The following is a 26,341-nucleotide window of genomic DNA, read 5'->3' on the forward strand; positions in this document are numbered from 1 at the left end:
TCCCCTTCCCAATGAATATTTCCATGTCCATAGCTACTCGCAGATGGAAACCCCCAGATCATTTTTACAATCCTAGTTAGAAAAATAGGAAAGGAGGGCTAAGGGTAACAAATTTCTTATTTGAGTATGCTCACCATTACTCCTTCTGGAAATCCTCCCTCCTCAGTTACCTTCACACTCAACTCTCCTGATTTTCTTTCTACATTGTGGACCACTCCCATCTGGTCTGATTTGCTTGTTCATTTCCTCAGCTAATAAATGTGGATTCCACAAGGCTCAACCCTAACCCACTTCTTAAGCATCTTAATTCTTCTTCCTTGGAGATCTGATGAACACCCATAGCATTTTCCACCAAAGACTCACAAATCTTCACTCACCAAAACCTCACAAATCTTACAAATTAAGCTGAAACCTGTATTTTGAGTTTCATATCTCTATTTTAACTGCCTTCTTGACATTGTTGCTTGGATGACTCAACAGCTTCTCAAACTTAAATATTATCAACAATAATCTCATACCTTTTCTCTCCAAACCTGTTTTTTAAACTTATCTCAATAAAAAACTCTACCATTTAGCCAAGTAGCACAAATTAGGACTTAAGGGGCATCCTTGACCCTTCTTTCTCCTTCTATCCCCTTCTCTTGCCAAGTTCTGTCATTGTTGCTTCTCATATGTCTCTCCAATCTACCCACTTCCATCCCTATACAAAATGCCTGGTAAAAGCTACCATCCTCTCTTACTCAGGCCACTGATATAGCCCCTAGCTGGTTTTACTGTGTCCATGATTGGTCCTCTAATTCATTTTTACTCTCCAATCAGGGAGATCCTCTAGAGACCAATATCAGCATATTGTTACACTGCTTAAAACCTGGTTAGTGGCATTCCATTTCTTTCAGAATAACGTCCTTAATAAGGCTGGCCAGGCCTACCTGAGCTGTCCCCTGGCTACTTTTGCAGAACATTGCCTTCCACAAGCCGCCTTGCATTTTCTGCTCCAGCCACAGGCTTTTCAAACCTCCTTGGTGCATTTACATTTCCCTCATCTGGAATGCCCTTCCTCCCATTCCTTTGAATGGTTCCAATTCACCCTTCAATGATCAGCTTAGATGTAAGTTCCACAGAGAAGTCTTCCTTGATCACTACCCAGATTGAATTTGTTTCTGCTCTGAAATATATGTTCACCTCATTACTCTTTCTCCTCACAGTATTCACAAATCCACAATTATATACTGTTGGTATTATTTATGTGTGCTTCTTTGAGGGATGATGTCAAGAATGTTTTGTTTTACCCTTAGTGCTTAGCGTAGACATGCAATTCATAGTTATGAAATGCCTGGATGCATGAAAAAACAAATGAATGAATGAAAGAGGATGACCCAAAGTGAAGAATTACAAATGAAGGTAGACATCCTCTGGCTTTTCATACATTTTATCTGTTCATAACAGCAAAGCCCAAGCTGAAAAAGATGAAGAAGCACTGTATTAGAAAAAAAGTCTTCTAGGGACTGAGGTTGAGCTAAGACAGAGATTTGACCCCTAACCAAGAGGGCAGAGAAAGGAGTCCCAGCAAACAACACAGCAACAGAGGACTGGCTCCACTTCTCTTCCAAGATGAAGAAAAAATTCATTTATTATTGAGATCTGAAAAAAAAAAAACATTTAAAATAATGGAAAATTTCATATCAAAATATAATGAAAGTGAACTACTATGAAAAAATAATTTAATAACAAAAGCACAAGAAAATTTGAAAACAGCTGCATTCTTGCTAGAAGGCACTAGGATCAAGTCTTCATAAAAGAATAATTGAAAATCATATTAGAAATGGAAAAAATGAGATGAAAACATTAGTGGATGAGATGAAAGAGATGAGTACATTAAAGAACAACTGCAAGAAAACCAAAAACACAGTAGCAGAATTAACATCTATACTATTGGTACTAAAGAACAAGGACAACATAATGGAAAATTAAACCAGTGATTTAGAGGACAAACCTATGTTTAACCATAATATGAAGTAAAAGCAAAGTAAATTATGATAAAAGAGAAGTATAAATGCCTCTGAATAAATAAATAATAGAGGTATAGACATTCCTGAAGGAGGAGCTGGAAAAATTGGAGCAGAATTGATGGTCAAGTATGTAAACATGATAACAGTTAACTTTTATCAAGCTCTTTTTTGTGTGCCAGGTATGTGATAAAGCAGCTTTACATCATCAGTACATCGTTACTGCTGCACCAAACCGTACAAATAGATAATGTTTATCTCCATTTCATAGGTGAAGAAACCCAGGCACCAAGAGGTGAGGTAATTTGTACTAAGTTCTACAGCTCACATATGAGAGACCTCTGGCCATACCCTGGCTATTTGAGTCCAGCACTGTTACTCCTAATTAGTATGATTAATTTTTTAAAATTTGAGTTAAAGAAAATGTGTGATCACATAAATAGAAAGGATTAATAACTTTCTCAGTAAAATTCATAATTAGAATGTTGTAGCAAGTTTATATTCAGAGAACTCTGTAAAATAGACAGTTGCTGCAGATGCCAGCTGGGGCCTCCCTACCCCTGACAGATCTAAGTAAACTGTCTTTAACCTCCACTTCCATTGCTTCAGACAACCATTTTGAAGACTTCCCAAGTGATTTCTGAAAATTCCCAGGGAGCTTACTTTCCCTTTAGCCTCCTTGCTATTTCTCTGACTACCCAGGCACTGTGTCTGTTCAACCTTTATCAGTTGGTGTGCCAGACCCAGTCTCTCCATCAGTTTCCACAGAGTCACATGTTACATCTTGACACCAAATCATCTATTCGCGTCCATGAGTTGGGAGACTTGGGAAAGGTCCTAAAGAGCTTTTGCAGAACGTGACGTAGGTTGTAGGCCACCTGTCTGACTCTCACTTCCCTTTCTCTTTGCCTTGTCCTCCAATCTCTCTCCTCTCCCTCAACCCTTGCCTCACACACACCAGTCTAACCAGCTCCCTTTGTCAATGCTCTTAGAGTCTTGCCTCCTGGCCCTAACAGTTTATTGATGTTCTCTTTTGAAAAAGAAAATAAAAAGCAAAAATAACACGGGGTTCTCCCTGAAAGTTATTCTGTACATGTTTTTTCCACCTTGTTAAAAAGAATAAACATTCTTCTGTTGTTTGAAGAATATGCTCAAGGTTAATTTAAACAAATAAATTTGTATTTCATAAATGAAAGGAATAAAGAATAATTCTAGGGCATATAAGGACTCAGAAAATACACCATTCAAGTACTGTTTTATTTTAAAAAATGACAGGAACTCATAGAAATATTAATTAAATTTAAGAACTTACTCGTGAAAGGCAGCAGAGTAAGTCTACTGAAATCATGGGTGCAGCACCTTGCTGCATGGCTTTCAAATCCTGATTCTGTTGAAAACTAGCCATGTGACTGTGGGCAAGTTATTATCTCTGTGTCTCTGTTTATTCAACTATAAAACGGGAATAAAATTAGTACACATCTCATAGGGCTGTTATGAGGATTAAAAGAGTCATTATTCTAATGTGCTTAGAATTCTTGGTACCTAGAAATTTCTATGTAGTTATTGCTAATTGTAATAAGGAATGTGAAAGTCGAGGCATAAAAGATTGAGAAAGAAACATTGAAATCATCCACTTAAACACAGAACTAAAACTAAATAATTTTTGTAAACATGGTTGCTTAAAAATAAATGTCAAAGAATTTGAAAGATGATATATGTATTATAAGAAGAAGAGTGATTTATTGACAAGCTATATAAAAACCCCAGTTTATATTTTAAAGGAAGAAGAGTAGTGTCAAGGCAGGGGAATACAACCATGTTAAATCTCTTCCCTTGTATAGACAGGACTCAAGAGATTACAATCCATTCTTGATTTTAATAGTTACAGAAAATTAAAACAGAGTAAAATGATCTTTTTGAAAAACTGAAGGGTATTCACGAATAGATTTCAAAACAGGATATAATCCTTTCAAGTCTCTGGAGCACAAAAAAATCAAACAACATATATTCCACATAGTAAAATACAGAAAATAAAAGAAAGACCAAAGAAGTATAGTAAATAGAAAATGTGAAGTAATGTGTTATCCGAGCCCTTTGGTTGCAAATTCAGATACTCTTGGGTTCCCTAGGGTGAGAAGGGGACCTGGGGATGTCCAGGAGCTCAGGACAACAGCCCAGCTTAATGGATACCTGGAACGCCATTTGGCTGTTGGCCTGGTTGTGTTCTGCTCCCCACACCAGTTCCCCAGGGCAGCCCATCCACTGTCCTCTCAGCATCCCCAGATGCCACCAACCAACTGTTCTCTCATCTTCTCCTCTCCTCCTCAGGACTTCTGCTCATGGTCTGTGTATCCTCAGGGGTTTGTACCTCTCTCTTGACTGCTGACTCGCTCTGTTTGTCTTGCTTTCAAACTCTTGAAAGGTGAAGGAGTGATTGGGCTGGCCAGTCACCACTCTGTATAGGGTGGCCTACTGAGGTCTCGAGTCCACCCATTTCATAGAATCTCTTTGAATCAGGTGGCTGATCCAACTCAGTTATATTACCTATTTCTATTCATCTAGTCCTATTCCTGGTCCTATTACCTCTGCTCAGCAGAGGCACAAAGCCTTAGGAAAGAGTTGTGGATAGTGTGGGCACTGTGGCTTCTCAGAGGAAGACAGTGTCACTCAAAGTGTCATTGCATGATCTTTTCAATTACCCTGAAGAAAGACCAAACAAGGCAGAGAGTGAATGTAAATTATCTTAACTCCTCTTTTATAAAAGACTTTCCATTTGTAAAATTTCAAGTATATGTTTTTTATAAGTAAAACAGCTCTCAAAAAGTTAAAAAAACAAAAACTGTAACAAGAAAATTCAAGCATAAGAACAAGTGACAATATTAATTTTAAGTAAAGTAAAATAAAAATAAAAATTGTACAAAATAAGACAAAGGGTCATTTTTAATTGATAAGAGATGTCATCTAAAGCAGAGATTTATATACCAGTTAATAATATCAAAATAAATTTAAAATTCATAAGAAACATAAAAAGAAATTTGCACAAAACAGGACACTTTAATATATATCTGTCACTCTTTAATGCATAAAGTAGACTAATAGAGATTTGAATATAATAATAAATGAGGTTGTGTTGATATATATTAAATAAGAATTCATTTTCTTAATCCAGGCAATTTCCATAAAAATTGTTTTTATCAAGAGCAGTGTTTATCAAAATGTATGGTTTGTGGCCAAAAAAAGTACATAGATACACAGTACTTTTAAAGAAACATACTGCTATATAACACCCTATGGAGGTAAATTTGAAATTCTCAAATAAATGGATGGTTTTCTTGGAAAGATACACCTTTGCACATTGATTTATAGAGAAGAAAAATAATTGAAAAATAGTCCTCAAATACTTCAGCTGATTCAAAAAAATATGTTATTTCAAACTTTGAAAAAATAGAAAATTCTCTTGTACCAGAGCATAGAAAAACAATGGAAAATATTTAGCAAGAAAATTAACCTAAAACCACCAAAGCCAACAAAAACATTTGATAATACAGAAAAGATATACAGAAAGCAGGATTTTCCCTGTATTCTAAATAAAAGCACATAGAAATTATCTTAAAAAGCAATTTTTAGAACGAATACAAAACCACAAAAATATATAAAGCAGTAAAAAAATACAAAAACATATAAAGTAGCCAAGTATAAAATGTGCTATTCACATGAAGAAAGTCAAAAATATTAACTGAAGGGCATAAATATGACTTAACACATGAGAAATATACTATTTCTATATATAGGAAAACTAAATATTATAAATATGACAGTTCTGATTGCAATATACAGGTTAATTCAATCTTAAGTGATTCTAGAATTTATCTGGAAGAATAAAAATTGCCAAGAAAATTTTTGGCTTGTAATTTTCTTTTTTTGTGATATCTTTGTGTGGTTTTGGTATCAGGGTGACACTGGCCTCATAGAATGAGTTCAGAAGTGTTCCTTCTCCTGCAATTTTTGGAAAAGTTTCAGAAGGATAGGTGTTAACTCTTTTCTAAATGTTTGGTGGAATTCATCTGTGAAGACATCTGGTGCTGCACTTCCGTTTGTTGAGAGTTTTAAAATTATTGATTCAAATCAGTTGATAGCCTTATGGGAGTTCCCTTGTATGTTATTTGTTTCTTTTCCCTTGTTGCTTTTAATAGTCTCTCTTTATTTTTAATTTTTGTCATTTTGATTACAATATGTCTTGGTGTGTTCCTCTTTGGGTTATTACTGTATGGAACTCTGTACTTCCTGTACTTGGGTGACTGTTTCCTTTCTCAGGTTAGGGAATTTTTCAGCTACCATGTCTTCAAATATTTTCTCAGGCCCTTTCTTTCTTTCTTCTCCTTCTGGGACCCCTATAATGTGAATATTAGTGTACTTGACATTGTCCCAGAAGTCTCTTAAACTGTACTCATTCCTTTTCATTCTTTTTTTTCTGTCCAGTGGCAGTGATTTCCATTGTTTTGTCTTCCAGTTCACTGATCTGTTCTTCTGAATCATTTACTTTACTATTGATTCCTTCTAGTGTATTCTTCACTTCAGTTATTGTATTCTTCACCTCTGTTTGGCTGTTCTATTTTCTAACTCTTTGTTAAAAAGACTAAATTCTCACTCTGTGTATCCATTCTCCTCCCAAGTTCTTTGATCATCTTTATGATCATTACTCTGAACTCTTTCTCAGGTAAATTGCTTATCTCCACTTCACTTAGTTCTTCTTCTGGGGGGTTATCTTTTCCTTCATCTAGAACATATTCCTCTGCCATCTCAGGTTGTCTAAGTTGCTATTTGTATTTTTATGTATGTGGTAGGATAGGTACATTTCTCAACCTTGGCCTTATGTAGGAGATATCCTATGTGCCCTAGCAGTGCACTCCCCTCTTGTCTCCCAAGCTATAAGCTTTACGGGTTCCCCCTAACAGGGCTGCGTGGATCCTTCTATTGTGATGGGTTGAGTATGTGGGCAGTCTGTTAGGCTTGGTTAGCCCCTAGTCTGGTTGGTTGCCAGGTCCTGCCTTGTGTGAATGTTGCTGGTTGCTGTTTATCAAGGCCTGGTCATGAGGCAGCTTGTTGTGGAGCCCTAGGTGGTCCCAGGGCTAGTGCTGGCTCACTGGTGGGCAGAGTCAGGGTTCTGAAGACTCTGGGGCTGTTGCTCTCCCACTGGCAGGTGAAGCTAGGTCCTGGGGTTAATGCTGGACTACTGGCAGACAGAGATGGCTCCTGGAGTCTGGATGCAGGGCCCAGGGATCCCAGAGCTTGTTTCAGATGGTGGGGGAGGAGAGAATTCCTGACATACTTAGGTATGGAGTTCAGAGTGTCCTGAAGATTACATTGGCCTGCTAGTGGGCATTGCCAGGGCCCAGCTGGTACCAGAGTAGGGTCTGGCCTGATGTTGGTGGGCTGGATCTGCAGGCTGTAGGATTGTAGTTTACTTGCATCTGGTGTCTGCCCCCTAGTGAGTGAGGCTGGTCTAGAGGCTAGTGCAGGCTTCCTGGAGGGAAGGGGCTGTGACTGCCAACTGGTGGGTGGTGCTGCGTCTTGGCCCTCTGGTGGACAGGGCCATGTCTTGGGGCATGTCTAGAGGTGGCTGAGGGCTCAGAAAGTCTTGAGGCAGCCTGTCTGTTGATGGGTGGGGTTATATCCCTACACAATTAGTTGTTTGGCCTGATGTATCCCAGCACTAGTGCCTACAGGCTGTTGGTTGGGACCAGGTCTTGGTGCTATTGAGCCAAGATGGCAGCCACCAGCAGCAGTATTCATGAGGTTGAATGTTCTCAAATATGTCTTGCACCAGTGTCCATGTCCCCAGCATAAGCTGTAGCTCCTCATCTCTCCAGGAGACTCTCCAAAACCAGCAGGTAGGACTGGCCCAGGCTCCTACCAAATTGCTGTTCTTGCCCTGGGTCCCACTTCACATGAGATTTTGTGTGTGTCCTTTAAGAGGGAAGTTTTCTATTTCCCCTAGTCCTGTGGGGCTCCTGCACTTAAGCCCCAATGACCTTTGAAGCCAAATTCTCTGGGGGTTTGTCCTGCCAATGTCAAATCCCCCAGCTGGGGTACCTGATATGGAGCTCAGAACTCTCATTCCTGTGGGAGAACCTCTGCAATATAATTATTCTCCAGTCTGCGGATTGTCCACCCAGGGGGTTTTGCATTTGATTATATCACAAGTCTGCCTCTTCTACCCATCTTGTTGTGGTTCCTTCTTTATGTCTTTAGTTGTAGATCTTTTCTGGTAGGTTCCAGTCTTTTTCATTGAGAGTTGTTCTGCAGATGGTTGTGATTTTGGTGTGTTCATGAGTGGAAGTGAACTCAGGGTCTATCTACTCCACTATTGTTGCTGCTCCTGTAGATCTCTGTGCAGGGTCATGGAAAGTTGAGAGGTTCAGAGGGGCTGTGTCTCCCATGCTACAGTTAGGGCTGTGACTGCTTTGTTGGCAGCTCCTCAACACCATTGCCAGGAATTTTTTTAAAAAAATTAAAATTATGAGGGAATAATTATAACAGTATGGTATTGGTGTTAGACTTGACAGACTGGTGACTAGAATAGTATAACAGCCACAAACAGAGACTAGTATAGATTAAAATTATGAGCAGTTAGATTTAGAAATATTGTTCATAGGTTCACCTGTTCATAAGCCCAAAGTGATTATGAGGGTAATGTAAAATGGCTTCCCCCAAGATATTCCCACCAAATTAGATTGAGATGTAGTCTTTCAGTGCTTTAAATCCAGGCACATCATTCAGGTCCTTGCTGCTCCTCATTCATTGGCTCATCCTTTTGGAAACCTTATCCATTTTGTGGAAGCTGATAAAACCTCCCAATGTAGGCAGCTCTCTCCTTGAAGATCTCTTAATGAGCCCAGAAGACCCTCAGCAGTTAAAATTACCTCACCTGCTATCTCACTGCTCATTTTGTTCTGCTGATTAGAATACACACAGAACGGTCTACATAAATGAAGCAGTTTAATTTATAACATTGAAGCCAAGAAAAAAAGGTAGATATTTATTTAATCCCACAATGGTTTCCCATTGTGGGATTAAAAGTAATGGAAGAAATCACAAATAATGATTGAAACATTAAACAAGGCGTAGTTAGTATACTTTCAGCTGAAATTAACAGCACATACAATTACTTAATTGGCTTAAACAATAAGAAATTGTATTGTTTCACAAAACTGGAATCCAGAGAGAGAGCACATTGCAGAGCATTGACATACTCTAGTGACCCCAGGTCCTTTTCTTCGTGATTAGTATATCTTCACCCACCTCTGCTGGCTTCGTCGTTCACAAACTCCTCTTGTGCTGGCAAGATGAATATAGTAGGTCCAGGTTTCACATCTGCAAACCCTCTTAGCTTGGAGTCCCAAGAGAGCAAAGTCTACATGCTACTATTTTATTAGAAAGCATAATTCAAGAGAAGCAGGAGTGAGGGAAAATGAGAGTGAAGCAACAATGGAGGGAGAGTCAATTATCAAGTTGACTTCTGCTTGGTATCAACCACCACTGATTGCTTGATTTTATCATACACTTGACCCACCAAGAGGTTACAGAAACATTTATGTCTCAGGATTGGCCTTCCAAACAGAAGGAGAGAGAAGAATTCATCTACCACTTCTCTCAAGGGTCAAAGTATTACTCAACTATAGGGATAATTCCCCTGAACTTCCAGGTTGTACACATGTGTCATTGAGCAGGTCCCATGTCATCTCATGCTTCAACATCAACAGGAAAGACCTGGAGCATAAGGAAAAGAGAGGAACACAGTGCAAATCTGTCAGATTATAGCCACATGAGGTTGGTCAGAGTCTACACAGACATGGTTACCTCAGAGGATGCCAATATGGGAATAACAAGAAATGTCCTCAATTTGATAAAGGGCATCTACAGTAAACATATAGCTGACATCATCTACTATCATCACTTCTATTCAACATTATGCTAGAGGTTCTAGCCAGTGAAATACAGCAAGAAAAAAATGCGACTGAATTAGAAAGGATGATATAAAACTATCCTTTTTTGTAGACAACATAGTCATCTATGTAAAAATAATATGAAATTTACAAAAAGGGTATTAGAATTAATAAGTGAATTTAACAAGGTGTCAGAGTAATAGGTCAATATACAAAAATCAGTTGTATTTATATATACAAGCAACAAATAATCAGAAGTTACATTTAAAAAATAATGTCATTGATAATACCATCAAAATATTTAAATACTTAGGAATAAGTATAAGACCAATACACAGAAAACTGCATATCAGTGCTGTGAGAAAATAAAGGTCTAAATAATTGGAACAATATGCATTGTTCATATGCCAGAAGATTCAATATTGTTAACATGTCAGTTCTCTCCATGTTGACTTCTAAATCCCTATCAAAATACCAGCAGTCTTTTTTTGTAGAAATTGACAAGATGATTCTAAAATCCCTATGGAAATGCAAAGCATTTTGAAAAAGAAAAATATTGGCAGAATAATACCACCTGATTTCAATACTTATTTTAAATCTATGGTAATCAAGACTATATGGTATTGGTTTTAAGATAGACATAAGACCAACAGAACCAAATAGAGAGCCACTTGCATATGAAAAATTTGTTTTGGACAGAGGTGCAAAGACAACTAAATGGAAAGAAGATAGTTTTTTCAATATATAGTACTGGGACAATTAGATATCCATATTTTTTTTTTTTAAAAAGGAAAGAAAGAAAAACATACCTGCAATCAACACTTTGGAAATTTGGACTAGTTACAAAAATTAAGTCAATGGCTCACTGACTTAAATGTAAAATCTAAAACTATAAAACTTATAGAAGAAAATATAGGGACTCAGTTTCAGCTCCTACATGTAAAGAACTTGGAAATAATCACTCTCTTACTTAATACAAGAAAAGCTAGACAAACTGAATATCAAGGACTTTTCTTGGACTCATCAGAAACCTGAAATTACAGGGTAAATGGCCACCCCAGAATCTGGAGAGACAGTCATATCCCAAGTGTTATAGCTGAGATCTGCTTAACTGGAACAAAAGCCCTCCCCGAGCCATAAACTAGGAAGAATATTTACATGGTAATTTGGATGAATTGTTGAAGGCTGAGTGTGAACTACTGTGAGAATAAAAAACTTCTGGGGGCTGCAGTCTTAGGGAGAACCTCCACACTTCTGTGATATTTTCATCCAGGAATTCTACCAGGTTCTCATGGTAATGCTCTAAAAAAATCCTCTCATGGCTCCATCAGTCCCCTCTAGCTGAACCTCTACATAACCTCAGGACTCTGTCTTAAGCCCTGAGATTCCTTGACATAAATGGCTTCTCAGTTTCTCTGTTGGGAAAATCCTCTGTAATCACTCGTGAGAAGTCTTTAGAGAGTTTTCAGAAACCACTGTTGCCCACCACAGCACTCATTGGGCTGCTGTCTCAAAGAATCCCTCTTTTACAGGGCATAGATTACTCTAAAAGTTAACTCAACACCCAGGAACGTTCTGCATTCTCTTTTATCTTAAAATGTTTTAGTCTACTTTGGTAACTGTGGCAGAAACAAGAAAAGCATAAGCCATGACACTATATGAACCAACAATGGAGGACCTGAGGAGATTTGGAATGGTTCTGTGGTGACCGAGTAGACAGACAAACTCAAAGTTTAAATGGACATGCAACCCAACTTTAAATATAATCTTGAAGAAAGGGGTGGAAGGAACGCCAAACAGAATAAGGTTGTCTGCCATCAACCCAAATAGAATGAGACTCACAGCTGGAATTAAATAAAGTCATGAAACAATAATGATATTTATTTTGGGAATCTCAAGTTGTGAACTGAGATTTACATTCCCTAGGACACTCTTCTTAGGATAAAACAATATTGTTGTTTACTGAAGGCAGGGGAGGAGATAGTCTTAGCACCAGGGCATTGGGCGATCCCTAGATCAACTAGGACTTTTCTGGCATTAATGGGTGGTTGTGAAGAGCACCAAAGAAAATGAGGTCACCTGATAATGCCCCTACAGAAAAACATCAATGACTCAGGACAAAAGTAGCATTTCCAAATCCCTCCTTCCATATTTTCTGATAACTACCCTCCTCCCCCAATCTCTGCTTTTTGTAAAAAATTGGGTTTTTTGGTGATAAGAGGGTTTTATCCTTAATGTTGTTGAAAATGTTTATTTTTGTGAAAATATGTCCTTTTGAGTCAAGTTGGAATCATTTCATGCCAGCAGGTATTATAAAGTCAGTAAAATTTCCTAAAGGGCCTATGAGACAGAGTAGGCTTCATTTTTTTCTATGTTGCATTGAGACTTGAGAGCATCTGTGGCTACTATAGGAAGTGTCCTATCACTGCTGATAGGGGGTATCTCCCAACTTAACAAGGACAGGCCTGTGCCATAGGTAGTCACTGCCCTCCAGGCTCGCTTCTTCTTATGCCAAGTGAATCTTCATAGTAGTCTCCGTGGACAGGTGAGACTTACGTCAAAGTTTATAGGATGCATACATATCCTGGAGACATTAATCTTCCCTGTTGGGAAGGTATAAGTTAGACGGTATTACAAACTAAATATTTGGGTGTGACTACAATCTAGAGGTTCTTATAGAACAGACATAATGGTTGAGTTGGAGATGATAGAAGATGGAGTCAGTGTTGGTAGACCAAGGATATAGCTTGAAGGAGGTATAAGAAAGGTAAAATTTAGTAGGCAACCAAAAGTAGTGTTATATCTTGCCTTAATCCCCTATTTCCAATTCTTCCAATGCCCACAGGTGAGAATTTACAGAATCTTTGGGCACCTGCTCAATGATGACTATCACTAATTCATACTGGCCACTGCTCCTGATCCAACTTATGTCCTATGTCTTGTAACTATGTTATCATCTTTTCCCCTTATGTCTAATTCTCTGCTTTGGTAACCTATCGGCAAGCTGGGGTCCTCTAGGACTATAATCTACTATGTTCCTAGAACTTCCTGCTCTTGTCCCTGTATTCCAGCTACTTGTTTTCACAGACCCTGGACTAGTATGCCTATCATAGGGCCTTCCAGATACAAATCCCTGCCTACTAAAACATCTTTACTTTCACCTTCTCCCAAATTTTCCTGCTGCTAAGAATTGCCTAGAATTTGACTGTTAGTCTTTGTTCTAGAGCCTCCCTGAGTTCCTGGCCCCACAGTAAGGATATGCCTTGTCACCAGGACTTGAAACATCCCTTCCTTTCCCTGTCAATCCTGCCTAGGGTGGAGTGTGCGGGCAACCAGACTTGGGGAGTTCCCCAAAATGAAGAAATCAAATAAGAGCCAGGGATCAAAGTTATTTGGACAATTGAGAGTTCAGGACACTACATTGTGTCAGATGGCAAAGGAAAGGGAAATGAGGAATGAGCTCTTTGACAATATGTCAAGGAACAGCTAAAAGTGGGGACACTTCTTCCTCGAGGCCTCCTCTTGGATGATTCTATATTTTGAGCTCTGTTCCGAACAAGGCAGTTACATGCTTTCTCTTAGAGTTAGAGTTTATGACTCAATTTCCAGGACAAAAGCTAACCCATAATTCTGAGGCAGAAAAAACTGATTTACATAAGAAACTAGTAAGTAGATTAAACTAGATGTGTTATGTGATAAAAGATGCTGACAAATATAGAAAGCAAGAAGTATGCTTGAGGGTTATGAGCTCGTGCTTTGTAGTAGAACGACTTGAGTTCAAAGCTAGACTCAACAATTATGAATTCTGTAACTCTGAGCAAAACTCTCAGGCTCAGTTTCTTTTTAGATTGAATGACAATAATAATATAACCTGCCTCATAGTGTTCTTGTGAGAATTGAATGAAATAATGCACAAAAGCACTTGGAAGTGTCCCTGGTACACTACTTATGTGCCAGTAAGTGTTGTCTTTCTTGTTGATAGAAAATAAATCTGCAGGCCAAATGCAAGAGAATTTAGCCTATGGAGAAACTGTCATCAATACATAAAATGAAGTTATTGCAGGTATGAGGCAGTAGAGCAGTATGATTAAGACCCAGGTCTTATACTTACACTTCAGTTGTCTTACCAGCTGTGAGACATTGGCCATGTTATTTAACCTCTCTGAACCTGACTTCCTACATCTGCAAGGCATGTATATTTCATGTATACGTTGAGAAAAAGCATGTGAAATGCTTAAAGCAGTGCCTGGTCCTTAGTAAATTCTCATTAAGAGATAACAATTGTCCTTTCATTTTACTCTAAGTGAAATAAGCCAGCCGCAGAAAGAGATACAGCATGACTCCACTTATATGTGGTATTTAAAATAGTCAAATTCATAGAATCAAAGAGTGGAACGGTAGTTCCCAGAGGCTAGAGGGAGGGGGATGTGGGGAGTTACTAATCAATAGGCATAAAGTCTCAGTGAAGCAAGATGAATAAGCTCTAGACATCTGTGTACAACATTGTCCCTATAGTCAACAGTCACGTGTTTTACACTTAAAAATTTGTTCAGAGGGTAGCTCTCATGTTGTGTTCCTGCCATAATAAAATAAAATTTAATACATAAATAAAGAAAATGACAACAGAAAAAAAGAGGTAACAATTGTCATTAATGAAACCATTAATCTAGGTGTGAAGGCCTAAAGGCCTTGGCTTAGAGTGATGAGAATGGAGGCAAAAGCACAAATCTAACAAATGAAGGGAGAGCCAAGGGTGTGTGTGTAAGTAGGCAGTCAGTGCCACCCCTTAGTTCATACTTAGATGAGCCCCCCCATCTCTCAGGATTTCTCTGGGGAGTGTCACCTCCTGGCTCCAGAAAAACCCCAAAAGCAAAGAGGTTGAGGTGAGGGCCCTGGTTTCCCCAAGATACAACTGATGTCTGGGTCCTAAGCAGAGCACAGATTTCTAATATGAATTTGAAAATCAGGAAAAACTTTTCAGGTGTGAAAAGAATCATTTGTAATTAGCACATTCCCTGTTTAACAGCATTATTTGCACACAAAATGGCTTTTAGGTTGCCTGGCAACAATTTGTTGACCTTTCTTCAGCAGGCTAAACATTTTCCTTGTTTATACAACAATTTTCTGTACAAACTCTTTCTTTAGATCTTGCCTGGCGTAGCAGGAAATCAAACTAGAAAAGTTTGCAAATCCTTTTTTGCAAGATAGACAAATAAACGAGCATTGGCACTTTGTGTTGAAATAGACCTCAAGGGGTACCAGTTTCCAAATGGTGCTTTAAAATTCTGAAGTAGGTAATTAAAAATATTTTTTCCCTTCCCCTCTTCCCAGGCTGAATGGAACAGAACTTCTGGGTTGGCCTAATAGTCTGCATTTTTACCAGCTGCCACAGATTATTAGTGTAAACAGCTGGGTTTGGGAATCAGCATTTCAGGTTACTCCCTTTGGAATTTCTGCCACGGAATCAATGACCAAGTTGGTCAACTGGTTTAATGCCCGATTTGTGATAAAGATGGGCTGTATCAGTGTCACAAAGTTCACCAGATTTCACACCTCTGTTCCTCCAAAGCCAGTGTCTTCCCATTGCCTGCAGCTCAGTGAGAACCAGACATCTTCCTACCAATTCTGTGGCACAAAGGAAGTCCATCCTGCCAGCCCAGCTTGTATGAAGCATCTACTGAGAGGCACTATCACAAAACCCTTAGGGTATCATCTAATTTATTAACCAAATATGAAGGTATTGTTATTATTCAGGTTTTACAGATGAGAAAACTGACACTCAGAAGTGGTAAATAATTTGCCCAAGTCCTCATAGCTCAGAACTGCAGGGCCAGGATTACAACCAAGTGCATTTTTTGCTATTCCATGTGGCCTTAGAAGGGAAATGTGTCCTGTTTCCCTTGCTCCAGGTAGGGCATTTTGGCTTTCATTGACATGGTACAAAGAAAGAGAACATCCTCCCTGTGCTGAGGGACTTACAGCTCATTGGGGAGACAGGAGGGCAGCCCCTGTTCTCCCCCAACTGCCAGCAAGCTTCATCTCCTCTGAGTCTCCCTCCCCTTGGCTTATGTCTCTCTAAGTCACATTCTAACCAGATTCCTGTCTGATCCCAATCCTTCCCTGCAGTAGACCAAGCTCCTTGTAGGCAGAGGCTGTGACCTGTTTGGAGTCATGCTCAGCACTGTTGCCCTCTGTCGTCCCACCTCTGGTGCCTGACCCATGGTCTCACTCATACTTTGCATGAGGTAAAGATGTGTTGTGTGAGAGGATAAATAAAATGGAAGCATATGAGTTAAAGAATCTCAGATTGAGCTGAATCAGAAAGACATGATCTAATATAAGCTATCTCTTGACCTGTCAGGCTTTCCAGGAGCCCTGGAAGAATCAGAATGCTTAAGGAGGAAACTATACAAATGTACACACTCATTTTCACATTTGTTTTAGAATACCTTGAATAGTAGGGCAATTTCTAAGTTGTATCCCCAAAGAAATTGTATACACCTTAAGTACTGAATTAAATGACATATTCTTATCTTCATGCCCAGCCCTGGCTATTTCTTAGGGACCTAGGTCAGGGACCTCCTTTGTCTCCAAGATTCAGGTCCTTTAGAGTGAAACTCCAGGGCTGTGTCCAAACACAGCCAACCTTCCTTGTCAACACTGCAACTCTAGGAACCTGTTCATATTAGTGGCATGAGACCTGGGAGCTTCAAGCACACACATGGAATCTACCCATTCCCCTGGATAATTTAGGTAGTGGTTGGGAGAAACAAGGTGAAAAACCCATGAACAGATCTGGAAACCATATCTTGCCTCTGGGGAAACTGGGGGTATTTATTCTGGGTAAAAGGAGACCTAAGAGGAGTTAGGGCAACTGCCTCGGTGTGTTTGACGAACTGTCATGAAAAAGAAGGAAGAGCACCAAAAGAGGAATTATGATCTGTGTGTACGAATAAAGCCTGCCTATTGAGGAGTCCCAATTCACTGAGGGCATCCATATGCTATGACTTTGTATTTTTCCAGTCTCAGCTTTCAACTGTGCATCATTGAACCCCTCCTTCCTGCAGGGTAGCAGTGGACATCTTGTCCTAATTCTAGAATTATTTTTTTCACTTTCAGTTAGTGAAATTTACACTAGTATAGTTTTTTCTCTTTGAAAATTTTTTTCTCTTTCTTTTTTTTAATGTACTTGAAGATGTGGTATCAGGCATACATTCGAAACATTTTTTTTAGTTTTATTGAACTACCCATATTTAAAGAATATAATTTGATACATTTTGACATATGTATATATTCATTAAATGATCACCAAGATCAAGATAGTGAACATATTCATTACCTCCAAAAGTTTTCTGGTACTCTCTTGCAATCTGTCTCTCCTGTGGTCATTTCTTTTCTCACCCTGTCCTCAGGCAATCGGTGATCTACTTTCTGTCACTATGCATTTATTTATATATCCTGTTATTTTTTGTAAATAGAATTACAGTGTATGTAACTCTTTTCTTCTAGCTCCTTTAACATACTCAACATAATTATGTTGAGATTCATCTATGCTACTGTGTGTATCAAAACTCCATTCCTTTTTATGGCATTGTATGGATATACCACAATCTGTTTATCCATTTTTTTTGTTGATAGATACATGGGTTGTTTCCAGTTCTTGGCTATCGTAAATAAAGCTGCTATGAGTATCCATGTACAAATCTTTGCTGTAAACAAATGTTTTTATTTCCCTTGGGTGAATAATTAGGATTGGGATGGCTGGGTCATATAGTAGGTGTTGTTTAACTTTCTAAGCAACACTAAACTCTTCAAAATTGATTGTATTGTCTTCCATCCTCACAGGAATGTACACAACTTCTAACTCCCCCACATCTGTCAACACTGGATATGGTCAGTCTTTTAAATTTTAGCCTTTCTAAGAGGTTTATAGTGGTATCTGAATGCAGTTTTTATTTTCCATTCCCTAATGAGCCTCTTTTCATGTGCTTATTTAAAAATTTTTAATCTTCTTTGGTCAAATATCTGTTGAAATGTTTTGCTCATATTTGTATTGGGTTGCTCGTTTTCTTATTTTTACATTTTGAGAGTTCTTTTTTTTTTTTTTTTTTGCAGTTTAAAATAATATACATGTATTATCTTAGAGTTTCCTTGGGTTCAGGCGTCCAGGCACAGCTTAGCTGGATGCTTCATTCAACAGTCTCACGAGGGTACAATCAAGGTGTTGGCTGGGCTCCATTCTCACCTGGAGCTCAGGGTCCTCTTCCAAGTTCATTGACATTGGTAGAATTCACCCTCCTGTGGTTGTAGGGCGGAGGCCTCAGCTTCGAGAAGCTGCCCCTCTTCACAGGCAACTATTTTGAGAGTTCTTTATATATTCTAGATAAAAGTCCTTTATGATGTATAATTTGTCCATATTTAGATCCTGTCTGGGACTTGTATTTTCAAATGGGTGGTGACCCATTTTGGGGCCTTTCAAAAAGCAAGTAAAATAGAAGTGCAACTTAAATGGTAGTGTTTTGTCGATATTTTTTCAGTAAAAAAATTCTCTTAACATTTTCTTAACAGTGTATTTTGCAAACACTTTCAATTTTGAGAAAGTTCAATTTATTAATTTCTTCTTTTTATGGATCATGTTTTCAATGTCATATCTAAGAAATTGTTACCTAACTCAGGAACACAAAGGTTTTCTCCAGTTTTCTTCTAGAAGTTTTATTCTTTTAGGATTTACATTTAGTCTATGATTCATTTTGAGTTAATATTTGCATATGATATGAGTACGTATTCAAGTTCACTTTTACGTATCTGCATATCCAGCACCTTTTGTAGGAAAGATTGTCTTTCTACACTGAATTTTGCACCTTTGAAGAAAATAAGTTGTCTGTATGTGTGGCAATTTATGTCTGGACTCTCTTCTCTATTCAGTGGTATATGTGTCTATCTTTATGCCAATTGTACACTGTTTTAATTACTGTAGCTTTATAGTAAGTCTTAAAATCAAGTAGTGTTAGCCATCCAGCTTTGTTCTTTTTCAAAGTTGTCTTGGTTCTTGTATGTTCTCTGTACTTTCAGAAGAATTTTAGAATCAGTTTGTCAATTTCTACAAAAGTGCTAGTGAGATTTTGATTGCAGTTGCATTGAATCTAGAGATGAATTTGAGGAAATTGACATCTACCCCAAGAACACATTTATTTAGGCCTTTTAAAATTTCTCTCAGTAATATTTTACAGTTTCAATGTGCAAATTTTGCACATATTTTGTCAACTTTCCCCTCAATATTTTATGTTCTTAATGCTATTTTAAGTCATTCTTTTAAAGTTTTAATTTGAAATTTCATTCCTCTTCCTATTGAGACTGGGGATGGGAAGAGGAGGTGGGGTTTACTGAGGCGGGGAGCCATCTGTGGCCTCTCAGAAAGCCTTGAAGGGAAGTTGCAACTGTTCACAGTGAGCAGGGACTTTGACCTTTGCCACAATCCAGAACAACAGGCGAAGCTCTAAAACACATCTAGGCACAGAAATTATGGAGATAGAGGATCTTATCAAATATTCCAGAGAACTTTTTATTGATCAGAGGGTCGCTAAAAAGGCTGAAGCAGGTACTGAATTATATGGGAATAAGAAATTCCTATTTGGAATGTGGAAAAGTAATTTATATATTAGAGTCATAAATACAATATAGCCATCATTTCAACATTAAAAATGAATTAGAATGGAATAAAATAGCATAGGATGGGATAGAATAAGAGATGACAGGATATGTAATATCAATTGAACCACATACAATAGTTAGAGTTTCCAGAAACTTTTGTTTCATTCTCATTCTCTTCCTCTCTCGTTCAATCACATGTATGCACTATGTTGCAATGTAAAATGGAGGTTTTCTTGTAGATTTTGTAGCAGTTAAAGAACTTTGAAGCTCCTGAGCTAAAGGACTTTCACTCTACAGAGCTGTGATTCTCTGAAGTGCAGGAGACACTACACAGTAAGGGAAGGTTTACAGTTGTTGCTGATAGTCCTTTAGGTTCTCCCTCTAAGTCAAAATCTGCTTTGAGTTTGTCAACCTTAAGGTAATTTTGAGCAATATCTCTTAAAGCAGACTGCTACCTTTGCAGAATAGTGGAGAAGTATGGCTATAGACAATCTGAGGGTGCGCTGGGCCCCAACTCACTCTGCTTGATCCAGAGGAGTGGAGCTGGTATCTTCTCCCCACAGAGGAGGAGTCTGAGCCATATGACTTGCCACACAGCAATCAAGAAACATGTAGTTAATTCTCTAGTGCCTTGTAAGTTGTCAACACTGTTCTTAAACTGTGTTTCAGCTCCTGAAACAAGAAGCTGCTCTCAGGAGGCTCTCCTATTTACTTGGCAAACAGAATCTAATATCCCCCAAATAAATCACAGAACAAAACAACATATAAATAAGGACTAAGCTGCATATAACATAAGTACAACAGGAGTTCAGAGGCAACAGAGAAGGGATGAGCAAATGGAGGGGCCTTCTCTGGTAGACTCGGACTAATCATGAAGGATGGATAGGCTTTAGACACCCAGAGGGAAATGTAGGACATTCCAGAGTCAGAAGATATTAGTTCATGAATTTGAATGTGTCACACAGGTTTCGCCTCCATCATGTACCCACTCCAGAAAAAAAAAAATAATGGCCTATTATGTGCTCCAGCTAATTCTCTAATCTGGGAGTGAGTCCAATGCCATGACAGAGAGTTTTCATTATATTTAAATGTGTGATCACATATTAGATTATTGATTACCTTTCTCATTCAGCTATCCTACCCTTAAAACCTGTGGCATGCGCAATAACTTGGTTCTGTAACCATGATAAACAAAAGACCTACCACCTACCCTCAAATTTTGTCCAGTTGTAGAGAAAAATTGTGACCCAGTAAGAAAAGTAAAATACTATCGATATGAACCAATAATAATCAAGCTAACAGGCTCCATAAACAAGGAAAAAATTCAGGGTCATAAGGAGGTCAGGGTGAGGACCAGTATAGTCAGGAAAGACATCCTGGAAGAGGTTGGTGTTTATGTTTGTGACAGTTTTGTGGGTCCTTCTCAGCAGTGACTCAGCAAATTGATTTTAGAGGCAGCCTCTGGGCACTTACATCCCACTGATGGGTTTATAATGAAAATGCTGACGCACCGCTCAGTTGCACTGGGACTGTTGAGCAGCACTACAGAATCGAGTGCGTCATTTCCCCTGAACAATGCATCTCATTCATTGCTTGAAGTGTGACCATTCATGTTGAAAATGAAATTCCGCAGAGTGATCTGCTTGGGGAAATTATTCAGAGATACTCACTTAAAGATCTTGCTATCTTTTGTGGTCCTCAATTAAGGCTCACAAGAACCTCTCCAGGGTAAATTGGTGCCAATCTAGGCATTGAAAGTAGAAGAAAAAGTAATGAAAACCCAAAGCTTGTACGAACTTTCAAAAGTCATCTCTAAGGACCCAAGAGAGCAGCTAAAATTGATTATAACTAGAACATTTAGAATATTGGTGTAAAGGAAAGAACCATGGACTTGAAATTAAGAAACCTTGGTGCTAGTCTTGATTCCACCTGTAGCTACCTGTGTGCTTTGAGATAATACAGAGATATACACATTATTAGACTTAGAAGGAATAACCTAGCCTAAACACTTTTTGTAAAAAAAGAAAGTAGAAAAATATAAGACATATAAAGAAAAATCAAATAATACTTGGGTTTCCATCATCTCTAATTAAACCTGAAAATTTCCTATATTTGTATTATCTCTTTTTAATATACAAATAATCAATATATTATAGAAGGGAGTCTTCTTGGACCCCTCACCCAATATGCAACCACTATCATGAGTTTGAGTCTTTGTCTGTTTAAAACATTCTATAGAGTTGATTACGTGTATGTGCATGTGCATTAAAATTATTTTATTAGAGACTTAAACATTTTACATAATAGGCATCAATGTTATATACAAAGTATTATTCTGAAACTTGCTTCTGCATATACATTTGGATTTATTTCTGCCACCTTATTTTGCATGTTCTCATTATGATAGTTTTAGTTTACTTCTTTTTTCCCCTTTATTAGCAGTCTCTATTGGATTGATATAATTTTCTTTGTTTTGCTCTTTTCCCTCATACACTAGTTGGCAAGTTACACATTTTATTTCTATTCTTTTAATGGTTGCCTTCAAATTTTCAATATACATATTCTATTATTAATTTTCTAACAAAGTGTACATAAAGGATCTTAGTGTATCTCATACTCCTTAGATCTCCTCACTCCCAGTTTTCATGCTATTGTTATCTAGAATTTTAATTCCAACATGTTTTAAACACAAAAGAAACATATCTTCTTTATTACTTATAGTAAATATCTATTTATTTTTATCGTCACTATATTCAATTTCTTTGCTCACCAACTTTCTTGAATCCCACTCCTTAGTTCTGAATTTACTATTCTTTTTGATGAATTATCGGCTTTAATAATTCTTGCAGTGAGGATCTGATAGTAATAAACTTAGTCCTTAAATGTCTAAAGATGTCTTCATTTTACATTTACTCTTGAAGGCATAACATTCTATATTCACAATTATTTTCCCATAGCACTTTGAATGAATTCTTTTATTAATTAAAAAATGAGCTGTCAACCAGGTGCTGTTCTTTTTAGGTAATTGTCTCCTCTAGTTGGTTTTTCAGTCTATGTGTGGATGTATTTTTTTATTTCTCCTGCTGTGTGCATCATGGGTCCCCTTAATTTGAAAACTCTTGTCTTTCTAATTTTAGAAATTTTCAGCCATTATTTAACTCTTTTAGACCTTTCCCCTCATTCTTTATATTTTTCTTTTGAAATTCTTGTTAGACATATATTGATACTTCTCAGCCTCCAGGTCAATTTCTCTTTTATTTACTATCACTTATCTCTTTGTTTCCATACTAGGATATTTCCTCAATTCTATCTTTCATTTTGCAACTTTTTTGATTATGTTAGCCTAATACTTAACCCACTCTTGAGTTTCCCATACTCCTGTCTTATTCCTTTGAGAATTTCAAGGATACTGATTTTTTAAGATATTTTTAGATTTTTTTCATTATGTCTTTTTCCTGGAATGAGAATTCTTCCATTTTTTTGGTTTCACTCATCTCTTGAAGAGGTCCCTCCTGCACCCCTTTCTTGGAATCCATCTTATGATTGCCTCAGCCCATGCCTCTTGGGGTCTGGATCCACAGGAGGCCCCATGTCAGCAGCTCAGGTCTACTCTTAATGCCAGTTCCTGTAACAGCCTGGGAATCAGGCTCATGTGAGAATCTTGACTTTGGCAGTAGGCTTTTGGAAATGATCATGTTTCTAGAAGCCACCTGGGAAGACAAGAGGGGATATTCCAATTGCTATCACAGTCTGATCTCAGTTTAGAGCCCACACATTCCTATTTGAGGATTATCCACACAGAGCTAGTCTCATCCCCTTGGTGACCATGAGATTTCAGCCTCTGCTTATAGCTGTAATTTCCTTTCTTTTTTGGGCCTTGGATTTCTTTTTTTTTTAATATTTAGTACAGTTCTGTGTTTCTTTTTAAATAAATAAATTTATTTTATTCTGTGTGGTTGGAGTTGAAGGGAGTGTGTATTACACAGGAACTTTCCTCTACCATGGAAATTTCCTTCATTTTTCAGACATGGAAACTTAACCCCAGAAAAGTGAGCCAGCTTGTGCAAAATTATTGCCAATATGTAGATTATAAAACTCTTCTCCACCTTAAACACATCGTACATTGTCTCTTTACCTAAAGATTTTTGATGTTCAAAATGCAGAGAGTAATACCTGCCTTGCCTCTATCAATTCATTATTGCAGGAATCAACATTGCAAATAAATGTGAAAGTATTTTGAAAACAAAAAGTTTAGTGTCATTAACATTTCTATTCTGATGGAAATTGTGAGCGATGTCAATATGTACTTACATTGCTAAGAAATTACTTCTGAGTTCTCCATCATAGAATTTACTTTTTTCATATTCCTTTTCCACCCTCAAAGTCATTTTTTGGAATTAAATAAAAGAAGAACTCTTGGATGGAAGGTGATGCACTATGGTAAACTTACAGATACTAAGGAACAAATTTTATTTCCATATACTCAACAAACATTTTTTCAATACCAATGTGTCCATGCACTTAAGTGCCTGGTAAGTAGTAAGTAGATTCTTTTTTAAAGAAATAAACTTTTTATTTTTAGAAGAGTTTTAAATTTATAGAAAAATTGCATAGATAGAGTTCCCATATACCGTACACCTATTTCCCCCTATTATTAACATCTAATATCAGTATGGTACATTTGTGTGTACCATACACACATAACATGTCATTATCATCACTTCATATCAAGGATACATGCAATCAAGATGACATCATTTTTGATGTCTGAGGTTATATTTGTAAGATTTATCAACTGGAAAATTACTCTTTGTCTCTTGTTCATACCTTGTTCATGAACCCTTATTCATGCCCCAAGAGGGCATACACTATGAGTAGCAAACACTTAAAGAGTGTAGAGTCACGTTCTACCTTCTAAGGGGCTGACTATCTACATAAGTTGTATGGAATTGTTCTGCATAGGAGATTTGTCTATTCTATTCATTTATGTATTCATTTATTAACAACTTACTTAGTATGAAGGGGTTCAGAACATGCCACTTCAGAATATGCCACTTTGGCATATTGATTATTTTGAGCTAATGGCACTTGAGAAACAGATGCAGATGCAAGAAGGGCTCTCTGACCTCCCCCTTTCTACCTAAAACCAGGTCTTAAAATGTCCCATGAGAAAGGTATCTTCTCTGTAGAAAGGTATCCTTCTCTGTAAGGATGAGAAGCACATTGTTATCACCAGAAACTGGGAATCAACTCTGAAATGGACCTATACAAACAAACCTTCCAAAATGACCCATATCTTCCATTAGTTTTCTCCATCTATTTCCTAGTCACCATGCCATGATTTGCTGCCCCTATTCCAGCCCTTTGTCTTTTCACATTCCCCACAATTTATCATTCTTTGTTCAAAACAATATATAAGTTTTTGTGCCTAACAGCTTTTTCAGGTCTTCATTTTCCTTCTGAAGACTCCCATGTATACGTAAAGATATTTAATAGAATTTGTATGTGTTTCTCCTGTTAATATATCTTCTGTTAGTTTAATTCTTAGCACTAGCTGCAGAACCTAAGAAAACAGAAGGAAGCTTTTCCTTCCCTGCAGACTTATGGATATTTATTATATTTTACTACTTTATTCATTTTGTTGTCCAAATTATTCCAGTTTTGGCCATTGGAAGCTCTTTTCTCTTGTGTACCTTTGACATGCCTACCATCTATGTGTACATTGTCTGTGTGTATATGTTATGTATTTAAACACTTTTCTATATTTTTGGTGCTGCAAAATTCTCTAAGCTTATCTTGTGTATTTCCTGCCCCAGTCCTAGAATCAGCTGTTTCTCCAAGGAGCCCTGGTTCCTTTTAGTAAGGAGATTTTTTTTTTTAATTAATTAATTAATTTATTTATTTATTTTTGGCTGTGTTGGGTCTTCGTTTCTGTGCGAGGGCTTTCTCTAGTTGCGGCAAGCGGGGGCCACTCTTCATCGCGGTGCGCGGGCCTCTCACTATCGTGGCCTCTCTTGTTGCGGAGCACAGGCTCCAGACGCACAGGCTCAGTAGTTGTAGCTCACGGGCCTAGTTGCTCCGCGGCATGTGGGATCTTCCCAGACCAGGGCTCGAACCCGTGTCCCCTGCATTAGCAGGCAGACTCTCAACCACTGCGCCACCAGGGAAGCTAGTAAGGAGATTATTGACTAAAAGAAAAAGTTGCATTGGATCCAACATGACTAGACATTATTTTCTTTATTCATCCCACTTATAAAATATTTGGTACTTTTCCTGCTGTCAGTCTCACAGGAATGCTGAGATTAAAGTGAATGGTCTCACAAGGCCATTAGATTTCTTTGAAAGGGATGACTTTCAAAATGGGGATGTATAACTCCTGGAGAAAATTAGGAAAGTCCACAAAGATAACAAAGAATTTCACCTATAATTACCAATAGAGACCACACATGTCTTCTAAACATGGGTCTAATATTGAATTATCAAATGAAGATTTCTTAAATATAAGAGTAAACTAACCTGGAAATACACTAAATTTTAAGAACTAGAATCTCTTTTCTTTAATCAGAACAAAGGGCAAGACCTCAGCAGTTACTAAAAGCTGTTATTGCTGGTTTAAACAAAGAAACTAAAATGTTTATTATTGCAATGTATCTTTTTATATGTGCCCAGACTCCAAAGCCCAGTTTTATTTTTACTGTACCCCAACAGAGTGGTTGCTATAGATATAGCAAAAGCCCA

The sequence above is a fragment of the Balaenoptera musculus genome, chromosome 14 (genome assembly GCF_009873245.2).
Source record: "Balaenoptera musculus isolate JJ_BM4_2016_0621 chromosome 14, mBalMus1.pri.v3, whole genome shotgun sequence".
NCBI lineage: Eukaryota > Metazoa > Chordata > Mammalia > Artiodactyla > Balaenopteridae > Balaenoptera > Balaenoptera musculus.